The sequence below is a fragment of the Diadema setosum genome, chromosome 5, assembly GCF_964275005.1.
Source record: "Diadema setosum chromosome 5, eeDiaSeto1, whole genome shotgun sequence".
NCBI lineage: Eukaryota > Metazoa > Echinodermata > Echinoidea > Diadematoida > Diadematidae > Diadema > Diadema setosum.
The window spans coordinates 42,688,532-42,702,183 of NC_092689.1; the positions used below are offsets into that span (position 1 = coordinate 42,688,532).

Genomic DNA, 13,652 nt, shown 5'->3' on the forward strand with positions numbered 1-13,652 from the left:
CGAAAGTTTGATATTCAGTGATGGAGAAAAAAAAAACACGTTATGACATGAGTTGTAGAGCAGCGGGCATTTGTGGTAACGTTGTTCACTTGCTAACAGCCTCTTAAGTTTGTTTGTTTGTTTGTTTTTTTGTTTGTTTTCACAAGTTTCAGTGGCTCGAATTTCATTATATAACCATCATTGGTGGCGTGAGAATAGGTAGCCAATATTTGTTCATACTCTGCATTGTGTGTGTCGAAATGACTTCGCAACGTCGAGTAATTATGGGATGAATGTTCATGTCAGGCAAGTACAAGGGAACCTGCTGCTCCAGGCATTTTGCAATTGCCCAGCGGCAGCTACCTTCCTGGCATTTTACGGTGAAATTTTCTTGAACAAAAAAAAACAAAAAAAACAAAAAAAAAACAAAAAAAAAAATCAGTGATTTTTCTGGGTTTCATCACCTTATTTTTTTAAAACCAAAACAAGAAAATGCATTCTTATTTCAGTTTTGCAGAAATTTGGTCAATATTAGAAGCACATGAAAAATTTGAAGTTGAATATGATGTCATAGATGACGCAGATTTGTCATTACATCAGATTGAAAGTCACACCACCTCAACCAGGTGTTCGTGATGATATTGACGATCAGAGGGATTAAGCTTCCACAAAGTTCTTCGTAGTGATGTATCATGTTCTTTGTGGTTATGCTACACTCGAGAATTATCCTCCGATTTCCAGGGTCTGTGACAGGGTCAAATGCATTGTTGGTTTGTACGTGCTTGTCTTTCTTGTCACTCGAGGACGCACAGTTTTAAGCAGGTGCACAATGCAAGTTATTTTCAGCCACGTTTTGTCGAATCGTATTAGACAGACTGCAGGGGTTTGAACGGTCCTGGTCTGACCCTTGAACGCATGTAGGGGTGCACCTTTTAAGTCAAGTACACCGATCTTTCTGTAAAGTACATACATACATGTGTAGAGTTGATCAGTTCCCTCCACTAGCATCGTAGGACGACAACCATCAGGAAAGTTCACTGATCATGATTATAAGCTTTGTCAGTTTGTACAGAGCTGGAGCGAAGCAAGGCGGGTCAGAAGTTCATCGGTAATATGGACCTGTCGTAAATCTCAGTATATTTTACGCGAGTGTTGACTTCATTGGATGGATGAACGGTTGTCAAGCGAAATCACCCGTGGAACAAGGAGACACTCGTGTCTTTTTGTGCCAGAACAAGAACCCTTTCTCATTCTAGTTTGGTTTCACGGCACATTTTGAATCAAGAGACTTCAAAAGCACCGCTCTTCTTTATCATCTAGTGAGTGTGACGGCTCACAGCTCGATGACGATTTATACGCCCAATTATAGTACATTAGTAGGCGGACCTGAGCATTCAGGTCTATTGTTTAGACAAGTTAGTGCGACACTTTTCTGTCTCCTTCTGAAGTACAGACCCCTCGGGTGAAATTCAAGGACTTTCTTTTAAATGTACTGAAATGTGACAAGCCTAATTCATTAATGACTGAATAAAAGGCAAATTAAACTGTCAATTTCAGAGAGAAGTTCAAAGTGAGACATCAAAGGACTTGTGCACAGACCTTGCCTACGTAACTTGTCAGTCACCAATTGTGTTCGCAAAACACACGGACGGAAGAAATGATACCAGTCCAATATAGAAGGATGACGAATAGATTTCATAAACAAACCTGAATCAGATTTATCCCCGGCGGACTAGCTTGTCAATATAAACGTCCTCCACTGAAAGCATGAAGGTCCTATTCTGATTACGAATATTTCGTTGAGTTGAGAGGAAGAATCCTTTCAATAGAGAGATTACCTGTGATAACCCTTCATCGAAATGATATGAGATATTGCTGGTCAGATTTACGACAGTTATTCAAACCATTTTTCTTTCAATGTAATCATAAAATAGGACGGATGTGATTGGAAGGAAACATAGCTGATCATAATAGAAGTCATTTCTTCAACGCTGTCATCACCACTATTAAGACTGCATTAGAAGTCAATGATAATAATAATGAAAATAATAAAAGACATTTACATTGCGCAGTTACTATAATGACGTATTATTATGCTACACAACTGCGCATTACAAAGTACTAATTGCAACACACATAATTCAAACATAGAATGCATTGTTCAAAAGACGAGTTTTTAACCTGGTCTGGAACTCATTAACTGTAGTTGCTTGCCTCGCAAACAGATGAAGATTATTCCATAATTTTGGTGCAGCATACGAGAACGCCCTGTCATCAAAGGTAGCTTTTGATTTTCCTGATGGATATTTCAATAGTGTTAAATCCTATGAACTTCGGAAATGGTAGAATGTATTTACAATGATATAGGCCTATCATACTAGTGTTCAAGGGGTGAGATTGAGACTTGGTTGCCTAGCGAGTACGATAATGTCGGTCTACTTTGATGTTTTACTCACGCACATCCTAAGCAGTTAGTCTTTCCGAGACGAGCGCTCGCTTCGCTTGTAAGTATTACAGTCGATGGCCCAAGACTAGGTTCGGAGATGGTTCGAAGATGTTGACCTCTGCCCAGGCGCGCCGGAAGCAGTTTTGGATTGGGGGGGCAAATATTGGAGGGGGCTCACTATAGACCATACATATGTTACACAATATACACATACACACACACACACACACACATCTATATATATATATATATATATGTGTGTGTGTGTGTGTGTGTGTGTGTGTGTGTATGCATATAAAGTGGCGTACGATGGGTCGAAACATTGGGGGTGGGCACCTTGTGGAAAAGTAATTTTGACGGTGTGTATGCTTGTGCGTGTGTGCGTGCGCAATAATGGGACTACAGTACATTACAGAATGTGATACATTCAACAACGCAGTCATTGAGGAACATTGTAAGTTTTCCTTACATGGATTATGGAATGACGGTGTGAAACCACAACTTATATACTGTCAGCAACATCAGGAGAATTGCATAACAATAAAATGCGAGCGAGCGGAGCGAGAGAGCTTGAAAATTTTGACATTTTACAGTCCAAAAACTGCCGTTTGTAGCTATATCTTTCGCTTTGGAAATTAAGGGGGGGGGGGTATCGGGCGCAACTGTTGGCAATTACTGGCGGCAACATTAGGAGAATGGCATAACCATTCAATGCGAGCGAGCGAAGCGAGCGAGCTTGAAAATTTTGACATTCTACAGTCCCAAAATTGGCGTTTGTAGCTATAACTTTCGCTTTAGAAATTAATGGGGGCGCATCGGGCGCAACTGCTGGCAATTACTGGCAGCAACATTATGAGAATGGCATAACCATTCAATGCGAGCGAGCTTGAAAATTTTGACATTCTACAGTCCCAAAACTGGCGTTTGTAGCTATATCTTTCGCTTTGGAAATTAATGGGGGCGCATCGGGCGCAACTGCCGGCAATTACTGGCAGCAACATTATGAGAATGGCATAATGATTCAATGCGAGCAAGCGAAGCGAGCGAGCTTGAAAATTTTGACATTCTACAGTCCAAAAACTGCCGTTGTAGCTATGTTTTTCGCTTTGGAAATTAAGGGGGAGGCGCACCGGCCTCAACTGCTGGCATTTACTGGCTGCAACGTTAGGAAAATGGCATAACGAATAAATTTGACGATTAATTTTGACATTTTACAGTCCCTAAACTGCCGTTTGTAGCTATATTTGTTTTTTCGCTTTGGAAATTAAGGGGGGGGGGGGGCGGCCCAGGCGCAACTGCTGGCAATTACTGGCAGCAACATCAGGAGAATGGCATAGCGATTGAATGCGAGCGAGCGGAGCGAGCGAGCTTGGAAATTTTGACATTTTACAGTCCAAAAATTGCCGTTTGTAGCTATGTTTTTTTCGCGTTTATTCATTTATATACATATCTTTCTTATTTTATCTATTTTTATTCATTTGTTTATTTATTCTTTTTTTTTTTGGGAGGGGGCTTTTTGGGGGGGCAAAAATGCGTTTTGCCCCCCCACTTTTTGGATTGGGGGGGCGGCCGCCCCCCCCCTGCCCCCCCCCCCCCCCCCCCCACTTCCGGCGCCTATGCCTCTGCCCCATCTTCGGCCAAGTCATATCGGCTCCGGGCAGATAGCATCTCGTCATTCTCCCTCAGAGAGAAGAAAATGAACACGTCTCGAGCTGTCGTGTCGAATTTATCACTGCGCTTGGATGTTGATGGGAAAGCGGGATCAGATCGTAATCAGGGGGATGCTAATTGGGTAGCGGACATACCCTCCCATCGGCACCGATCATCAACCTTTTCAGTGTGAAAAAATGTATCTCTTATATCCTGTGTGTCTTTACGAAGCGTAATGTGATGTTTAATTGGAATGGGATGGCTGCTTTGAGTTAAAAATTAATCGAAGAAGATAATTAACTTGTTAATGCCCACATTATTGTACCAACGTGTGTGTTGTTGTTTTTTTCACTTTAAAGGGATAAATGACTTGAAACTTCACAACTACTTTTTCATGTTCTTTTTGCAATAGGCCTACTTCCTTTCTCCTCGAGTTAACTTCTTAACAAGTTCTTCCTTCACTATTTATTTGAACTGTGTCTGCAAAATCATTCGATAGGTATAACAGCTCAGTCTGGGGACTATATTGTGTTTTGATATGCCCCAAATCCAAACAAATGAATGATAATATATTAAAAAAAATCGACCTCAGTCGAAGACCTCAGTTTAGACGTGGATTCGTATACATGTATAACAGAAGTAGCTAGAATTAGTTATATAGCTAACTACATCAAATAACATGAGATGATAAAACAGCAACAACGATACACACGTCGTCAGCGAAAGTGTTTTCCAAGCCCAAACATCGGGAATTAATATTGTGTAGTACTGGGGCTTTGAAGTAGCCGTCTAGGGAAGGTAACCAAGTCGATACTTTCATAGAATAGAAACCCAATTTGTTTGGGAAGATGTGAAACAATGTGATTACCCTCCAGTACTCCCTCCTGCACAGTCATCAAAAGAAAAGCTGAATAGCCGAGAACGAACGTTACGTCGTTCGCAGATGACGTCATTGTCTTGGGAAGATGGGGACCTTTTTTTTTTTCGAAGTACCCTTTGAATGCAAGCATCTTGCCTAGCAATTTCTTCTTTTTTTTTTATTTTAATGACAGTCATTTATATTTGTATGTTCTGTTGATGTTTACTCACTGTACTCGTGAATTAGCAACCACTACACAAAAATGTATTCACATCCACATCTATATAGTTTCAAATAAATGTAGTTTGATAACGCCATGACTTGAAGCAATATTAGAGAAGAAAAGTCCCCCAAAACAATACAACTAATATCAGCAGAGTATTAACAACAAATCAGGTAGATTATGATTATGTGTGAATTAATTGGATTTATGCAGCGTGTGAATTACTTTTCAATAGGGACGGCAGATTTCTACTATTCAAGATTAACTTTCTAAATCCTCTGTTGTTCCAGGTAGGTGGTCTTCCTGGTTGTTCCCAGTATGTACTCGCGAATCAATTCGCTGAACTTTCCAAGTGCAATAAGAGACCAAAGTTGACAATAGAGGGCTTCTAGTTGTAAAATAAACGTGATGCGAGGTAGCGCTTCGTAGTATGAACGGCATTATGAGCAATGTATGTTTTGATTCATGTGTATATCACGTTGCATCACACAGAGGGGTTCAGTTTTGACACTTGTGTTTCTTAACCCCGGACTTTCTCTGACCCAGGACTATCGTTAGTCCCGTACCAATTTTTTCAGCTTTTTACACTCGCCAATTAGTCCCGTACTATCTCTTGTCCGGGGCTAAGGAGAAAACTGACCTTTTTACACTCGTCTTTCTTAGCCCCGGACTTTCCAAACCACATGAATATTCATAATTACGCTGTGTACTGTACACGTACACGCACGCACCGGCAGCACTTGATTACCTCGTTTCTGATTGGTCAGTGAGGGTCGCACTTCGTCTCCGTCGCTTAGCCCAGGATTATTTTTTCGTTCTGTTTACACTCACTCGCTTGGCACCGCAATTGCGGTGCTAGCACCGCAATTGCGGTGCTAACCCCTGCTATTTTGCAGGGCCAGATAGTACCGTACTATCGGTGGGGCTAGCCCACTTTGGCAAAAACGAGTGTAAACAGAAAGTGGGCTAAGGATAGTCCCGTACTATCGGTGGGGCTAAGGCCCCCCCTTAGCCCCACCGATAGTCCGGGGCTAAGCAAAAATTTACAAGTGTAAAAAGCCCTTAAGTTGCGCGGAGAATTGGCAACATGATTTGAGTGTGCTTTTGAAGTTATGAAATCTTTAATGAAGGGAAACGGAGTGATGAACAGACATCATGTTTCCCTTTCTTCCCGACGTGAGCATCTCCTGCGTGTTATTGATCACAGTTTGTCATCCAGCTGTCGGTGCATCCCAGGAAACGAATTATGATCTATGTAGGTGGAGCTATTCATTCAAGCATTCTCTCCCACCTTAAAGGTTTCATTTCATCGTAGAGGATAAACCAACCAGCTCTCAAGGTTGAAAAGAGTAGGCCTAATAGAAGAAAACCTGATGTCATTTACCCCTTATCGCCTTTAATGGTAATTCTTCGTGTAATGTGGTTTTATCTATGTGTTATGTGATTTTTGTGCATGGCAAATTCGAATTAAGAATCATTAAAAAAAAATAAGAAGTGTAACAATTTATTAACATGGGAATTTGACTGAGATATGGCAGTTTATGTCCATTTTATGAGAAAACTAAAAGTATTCTAATCTGTTAGAGAGAGAGTTTGCTGACTTATCACCTTGAGAAATAAGAGAAGCATGTAGAAGCCCTGTGAGATTCCACGGATGCCATGGATAGTCCTGACAGCTTGTTGCGGGATCCAGTGTCGGATAGAGTCCCAATGCATTGCAAGATTTATATAAGTCGACGGCTAAACGTGCATTGAGTGATCACGTGCAGTCCTTGGAAAGACAGGATTCAGATAAAGCAAATGCGACAAACTGCTGTGACAAAAAGTGCGGTTTTTCTGTGTCTGGTTTTTTTTTTTTTTTTTTTTTTTTTGTTTGTTTGTTTCGTTTATGTCCCTGTTGCGCTGTTTTTGTTTTTGTTTCTGTTCTTTGGTTTTGTTTTGTTTATGTTCTTGTTCTTGTTTTTGTAAAACAGACCTATCAAAATGAAGCATAAACAGTAAAACTATCCTGTATGAAGTCATTCATTTAGGACTAACTTCATAATGTTTCTTGAAATATTTTTTGTGTTTTTTTTAATGCAAGGTTTATCGTCATCGTCAATCTTTATTGTTATTAATATGCATTGTCAGAGATAATTATGTAATAATGAGTAGTCTTGAACTAACCTCGAAGACATTTTTTTTTAAGGGAAATATCAATTGTCAATCTTGTGATGCTGTGAGTTCCAAACGTGATACGTCAGATCCGTCGCAGGCAGGATACATACGGGCATCGGATTAGGGTAGCAGTGTACGTGCCCCCCCCCCTCTCTCTCTCTCTCTCTCTCTCCCTCTCTACCCCCCCCCCCCCCTTTTCTCTCGGTGTCCCAAGAACTAACGAAATATGAACACTGATTGATGTAAAAACTATGATTTACATTGCCAAAAGCACAGAACTCCAGCGCAGAGTGTTTTCACACGAATAATGTACAGAAAACACTTACTGATGAACTCCAATGATGTCATTCCTCTTTGCTTTGCCTTCTTTAATTCTATGACAGGATAATACAACAATTCCATTGACTCTTTACTATGAATGAAACGGAGGATTGAGTGTATCAAAGCTAATGGGATTTATGACGAAAATAAAGGATAATAATGATACTATTACTGTCAACAGAAGGGATGATTTCTGGACCAAAAAAAAAAGGTTCATTTCTTTTCATTCATATTTTGTTGTTGAAATTTTTATCTACTTGAAAGCAAAAAAGAAAAAAGAAATACAGCTTACGTTTCATGTTCGGCTTGAAGTGATCGTGCAGAGACTTGACGCACATTCGTGTCTGACAAATCCACTAGCTTTACTTTCGTTCCCCAAGTATCCCGCAAGTTTGCGGGTCACTGCCTGTCCATGACCCGCCTGAAACGCGACATTTTTTTTTTCGGGAAAGCACTTATAACAAACTATAGAAACATTCAAATAAAGAGCGTTCCTTTCTCTTTTCTCTACCATTCCCAAGAAAACATCATGCAAAATGTGTTCAAGGAGAAGTTGTTGAAAGGAAGTTCCGAGAGACTGAAGTTTAAAACTCATATTGTTTTTTTAATTAACAATTGAAAAAACGAAAAAAAAATAATCACATTAGCCAAATGCTGAGTTCAGTGTTTGTGCGTGTACTATACAATCTAGAGAAAGTTAGGTGGAACCTTTCTAGCTCTTTTAAGCTACTCCACATGATCAAGAATGTGTCAACAGTAATCAACTTTATCAAACTTTTCCAAACTACACCAAATTGAAGCAGCCTCTTTTGATGTAAAGTTTCGCCCCCCCCCCAAAAAAAAAAAAAAAAAAAACTTAACACCCTATTTGGTCTGTGATCATTTGCTATCATCCCAGCTCTGTGGATATGCTCTTCCCACCTCCCTGATTGACCTGTACTCAACTACTTTCTTGGTGTTCTTGGCGCCTCGTTGCTTTCTCCCTATGAGATGAGGCTCAAATCTTTCTTCCGATTTGTGTGTGTCTTCACAGGAAGGAGACACAAGAAGTTTGGATGAGGTTGAGAAACGGGCACGCCACAGTGCTGTTGAGGCAATCCTATTACACGCGTCAGACACGCATAAAGTTCACTTTTTGGTTCACTCCTTGGTTGTGCGTGAAAACCATGGTTCAAAGTTAACATACTTTTTGTTTCCAACAGTCTCTCTTTGATGTCCCGACAAGTGGGCCATCACCATGGAGATTACGATCTCCATGGTGAATTGTCATGACAAAATCATCGAGCGAAGAAGCTCCTGTATCAGTGATGTGCTTGATTTGGTTTCTGTGTTTTTCCTCATAGATAGTTCGTAGCCTCAAACCGCAAGAACCCGTCCACATGCAACGAAGAATCTATCTCAACTTTCAGTGTAATACCACCCAAATACACTTTCATCCCCACGTACCTGTGATGTCACTAGCTGTGTCACAACGAGACCTACTTTTGAGAACGTGTTTTCCAGTCCCTTTTTATATGCAGTTAAACTTGTGGTTAGCTAGCTAATTATGTCCTTTTCACTTGTATTAAAATTGAGTGATGCTGAACTTGGATACGAATTGGATGGAGGGAAATAAACATGTGATAAGCTCTTATAAAACATACAATCATGCACCTAACATGCCTATTCAATATAGGCTTTATACCACATTAACATTCGTACCGTTACAGCTCAACAGACAGGTTTAGGAAGTACATTCAGATCACATCAAGGAGTAAATATCTAGCTCCTTGGTCTGACCATGGAGCTACTAATGTAGCTCCATGGTCTGACTGATATAAGCGTGGCTGGGTTGCTTCCCACACGACAAACTGCGCCCCCGTATTTCCAGGGTGCGTAAAGATCAAGTTCTCACAGGTCTAATTGATCCCAGCTGATGACGTGACGCAGCATTAAAAAAAAGAAAATCAAGGTTGATTTCAATCGTGTTAGTTAGGGCTTGATTTTGGATATGGTTTAGCAGGAACGACGATTACAGTGTGGACTTTTCATATCGTATTCGATCTGTTTATAGGATTTGATGCGTCTACACATTAATATTATGCGGAATATACAGGTTGGTCTACGTGTATATGATCGCATTGTAGACCTTTGTAAGTGCATGCTTCTTCTGTCGCATATTTTTCTTCGACTTATATGCCATCCCCACGGTGTCTGCCAATGAAGTCATCTGTGTTGTAACAGGTGAACCCATGGTTGATTAATCACAAGCCAGGAGAACTCCATATGCGTCGTCTCCTTCAATGAGAAAAAAAGATAGATAGGTAGATAGATATATAACTTGATAGATAGATGGATAGATTGATTGATTGACTGATTGATTGACTGACTGACTGAGCGATTGATTAATTGATTGATTAATTGATTGATTGATTGATTGATTGATTGATCGATTGATTGACTGATTGATTGACTGATTGATTGATAAATACCTAGATATTTAGACGAATAGGTGGTAAGAAAGATGGAGACCAGAACAATGGTATAATAAGTTGGTTTGAAAAATTTGATGCACCATTAATAGCTCATAATGGACAGATGTTTTACACATATCCACGGATCTAGTTTGTGGTTTCCTTCATATGACTCATATTCAAGACTCATAAGGCAACAACATTCATTTCCGGAAAACAGACATGCACGGTTCTGGCCCCGAAATAGATCTGAACAGATGTACTCGATAAAACGGACAAAAAGTAACGTGGATGAAAAGTAAAAATTGCTGGGAGGCGATATCAACCGTATGGCTTATATTCATCGTCTTCCCGTTGGTAATACGCGTTAATCTTCAGATATCATGAATGACCTCAACAACACTAATTTCTGTTGCCACTGTCTCGATAGAATGCCGACATGTTGCTCGATTTCTGGAATTTAAAAATAAGCAATATTTCATGGACTTCCTGTTTTTCCTAAATACTCAACTGCGAATTTTAGATCTTATCGCCAAATGCTTCAGCTTTTCCAAGTTAACATGGCCATGTAAAATAGATTCTATTAAAAGGAACTTACAAATAATGCCTTATGACGTTTGGTGTAGACATTTGGATTGATTGTAAAAAAAAAAAACTCATTCTATTGTGAATCATTGCAACATTTTTAATTCGAATCGGGACCATTTTCCGACAATGCAGGCGCCATACAGATCGTTGAACTAGACTCCCTATATACAGACTCTACATGGAACCATTGAATTTTAGTGTCCCATCACGTACATCACGAAAAGACAAGGAGAATTGGGATGAGAAGAATACGGGATAAAAAAAAAGACGGTAAAATAATACGATATTTCTTAAGAAAGAAAAAATATACAATGTACTTCCAACTACCTTCGCATAAGATTACATCTCTTAATTAAAAAAAAAAAGGAAAAAGAAATAATTTTATAATCACGAGTTTCTTGGCTCCATCAGCGTCTCCCGAGTGTATATCACTTTGCTAGTGAAAACAACATGCACCTGTTGTTTGGTCACGTTATAAGACCATTTCGTTTCATTCTCTTGGAGTCGTGTTTCACCACCCCCCCCCCTCTCTATCTCTCTTTAATCGTCTATAACTCATGTGACGCTGCATGCCATTTCCCTGCCCTTGCTTTACCCTGCGAGAAAGTTATTTTGAATGAGTGACGATCCCCTCCCCCCCCCCAAAAAAAAAACACCCACAACAAAACAACAACAACAACAACAACATTAACAAAACAAAAGTGTGATACAAGCACGACCCTTGATTGCCAATACGTCAATTGCATCTCATATTAGAACGAAGAGCTGCTCCAGTACTGACACGTGCTTAGGACCTCCTCTCCCTCCCCTCCCCCAACCGTACATACAGTTGTTTTGAACACATGGAAATTTTTGAGATAATTTCGAGGAAAACAAATAATCGTAATGATGAATATGTGTAGGCCTACATAGTAACAATATAGTATGCACCGGCATGGTTTCCATTTTGTAACTTTTGCAGAATTAAAGAGAAATCCTAGAATTGTAGAAATATGGAAAGGTGAAATGAGGGAATTAACTTACATATAGCGCATTGACAGGTGTGAGGCTCTAGAGATAGAAGCGACAGATACCCCGATTCCTGGAATCGCCTAACTATAAAGCGATGGAGATGCAACTGCCACATTTTCCATTGTTTGCATATCAGCTTTGGTCCAGTTCATAGCAAAGGATGGAAGAGATTCAAAACTATCATATTCCACGACAACATCAACAACAAAAATCAGAATACAATACATTACGCCGAGGGCAGTTTCCATGACGATTATGAAATCATACAAGAACAAAACATCTCTTGAACAAAATCAGAAATTGGGGGATTTCCATCCTACACCTGTACACCGCTTCCACGTATCAATGTTGTTCCTCACTCTGGAACTATTAGGGAGCTTTAGATTTTAGACGCGCGGACGTTCAAAGGGAAAAAAAAACATGATCTGAGCGTGCGCAATAGCGCGCGTCAAGTTACTGCGCACGCTCAGACCATGTTTTTTCCCCTTTGAACGTCCGCGCGTCTAAAATCTAAAGCTCCCTATTGTAAGGGCGTCAAAAACGATGAATAATTAAATGTTAATGCGCAACAAAATTCCTTCATCCTTCAGTTTAAAGGGATGGCACAGTATTGGTGGAGATGAGTATTGGGCTTTTAACTTTTTGCGAGATACCAAGAAAACACTTATATGAAATAGTACAGAGCATACCATTTTAAGAGGAATTCAAAGTTTATTTGATGAAAATCGGGTTTTGAATGACTGAAACGTCCAAAAACAAAGTGAAACAAAGCGATCGTAATAAAGGTGGGTCTCACACTTTATTAGAATCGCTCTGTTTTGGATATCTCAGCCATTTCAAAACCAATTTTCATTACAAAATTTTCATCAGATAAACGTTGAATTCCTCATGGAATTACATGCTCTTTCATATTTCATAAGAGGTTTCTCATAATCTCACCAAAAAAAAAAATGTTTAAAACCTGAAATTAGGTCTAAGCTAACAAAGCTAACAAAATCCCTTTAAGCATGATAAGAGTCTTAGATTACTCCTGCATACCTTTGCCTTTAACCTTAAGAAAAATTTACAGAAAAATAAGAAATAATAAGGTATAATGTCTGTTTTATGTTAAGTGCTGTCTGGGGCAAATTATTTGTAAAGGGCCCCATTTTTCTCTCTCTTCTTTCTTTCTATAAAACAACAACACAAAAATAAGAAAGAAGAAGTTACAAAAAACACATCCTGTTCATAGCTCTAGCTCAGCCAGATGTGAGCCTTTCGCAGTAAACATTTCTCGGAATCATTTTGTATTCCAATCCATTCATTCCCATACAATGTCTGTTCTCTGTCAAAGAGTTATCAAGGTGTTGTGCCAAACAACTTCTAAAAGGCCACAGGATATAGTATATCAATTTCCGCCGCCCTTGAAAAGATAGTTATCTTTGAACTCAAATGAAATAGACACAGACATTTCCATTATAAGATGTGCGCCATGCAATTGACTCTGAAACCCAGAGAATTTGTCATCCCATGCGCCTATCATTTCACCCTCGGAATAAAGATAATGCAAAATCATTGTTTCCCCGGAAATCATGATATCATTGACGGGTCAAGAATTTGGCATCTTTCAGGATGATAGAGTACCGAAGTGTTGATGTCACAGTCTTTTGTTATAGCAGGGAGGTGGTCTCTCTTCACCTCCCTGGTTATAGCTTGGGTCGGAACGAGATGCAAGCATGGTTAGCAACAATTATATTCTTTTCTTTTCACAGATACTCGGACCAGGAGATGTTCCTTGGTACTTTATAGTTCCAGTAGTTATGAATGGCCATGACATCATACTTTGTTGTCCATAACGAATGAGCACGTAAGCATTTGAATAACTCGGCCACAGAAGTTTTCTGGGAACTGGAGGAAAGATTTTTTTTTTTTTTTTTTTTTTGTACTAGAAGCAGCAGGTATCTCTGATTTCTTTTTGGGTCATGA

The 13,652-nt window shown here is 39.6% G+C and overlaps 1 protein-coding gene across 1 annotated transcript in view; it reads left to right on the plus strand.

Annotated features, from left to right (window-relative positions):
- Nucleotides 1-13,652, plus strand: part of LOC140228929 (A disintegrin and metalloproteinase with thrombospondin motifs 3-like) — a 48,945-nt gene that overhangs the window by 8,059 nt on the left and 27,234 nt on the right. The window lies entirely within an intron of this gene.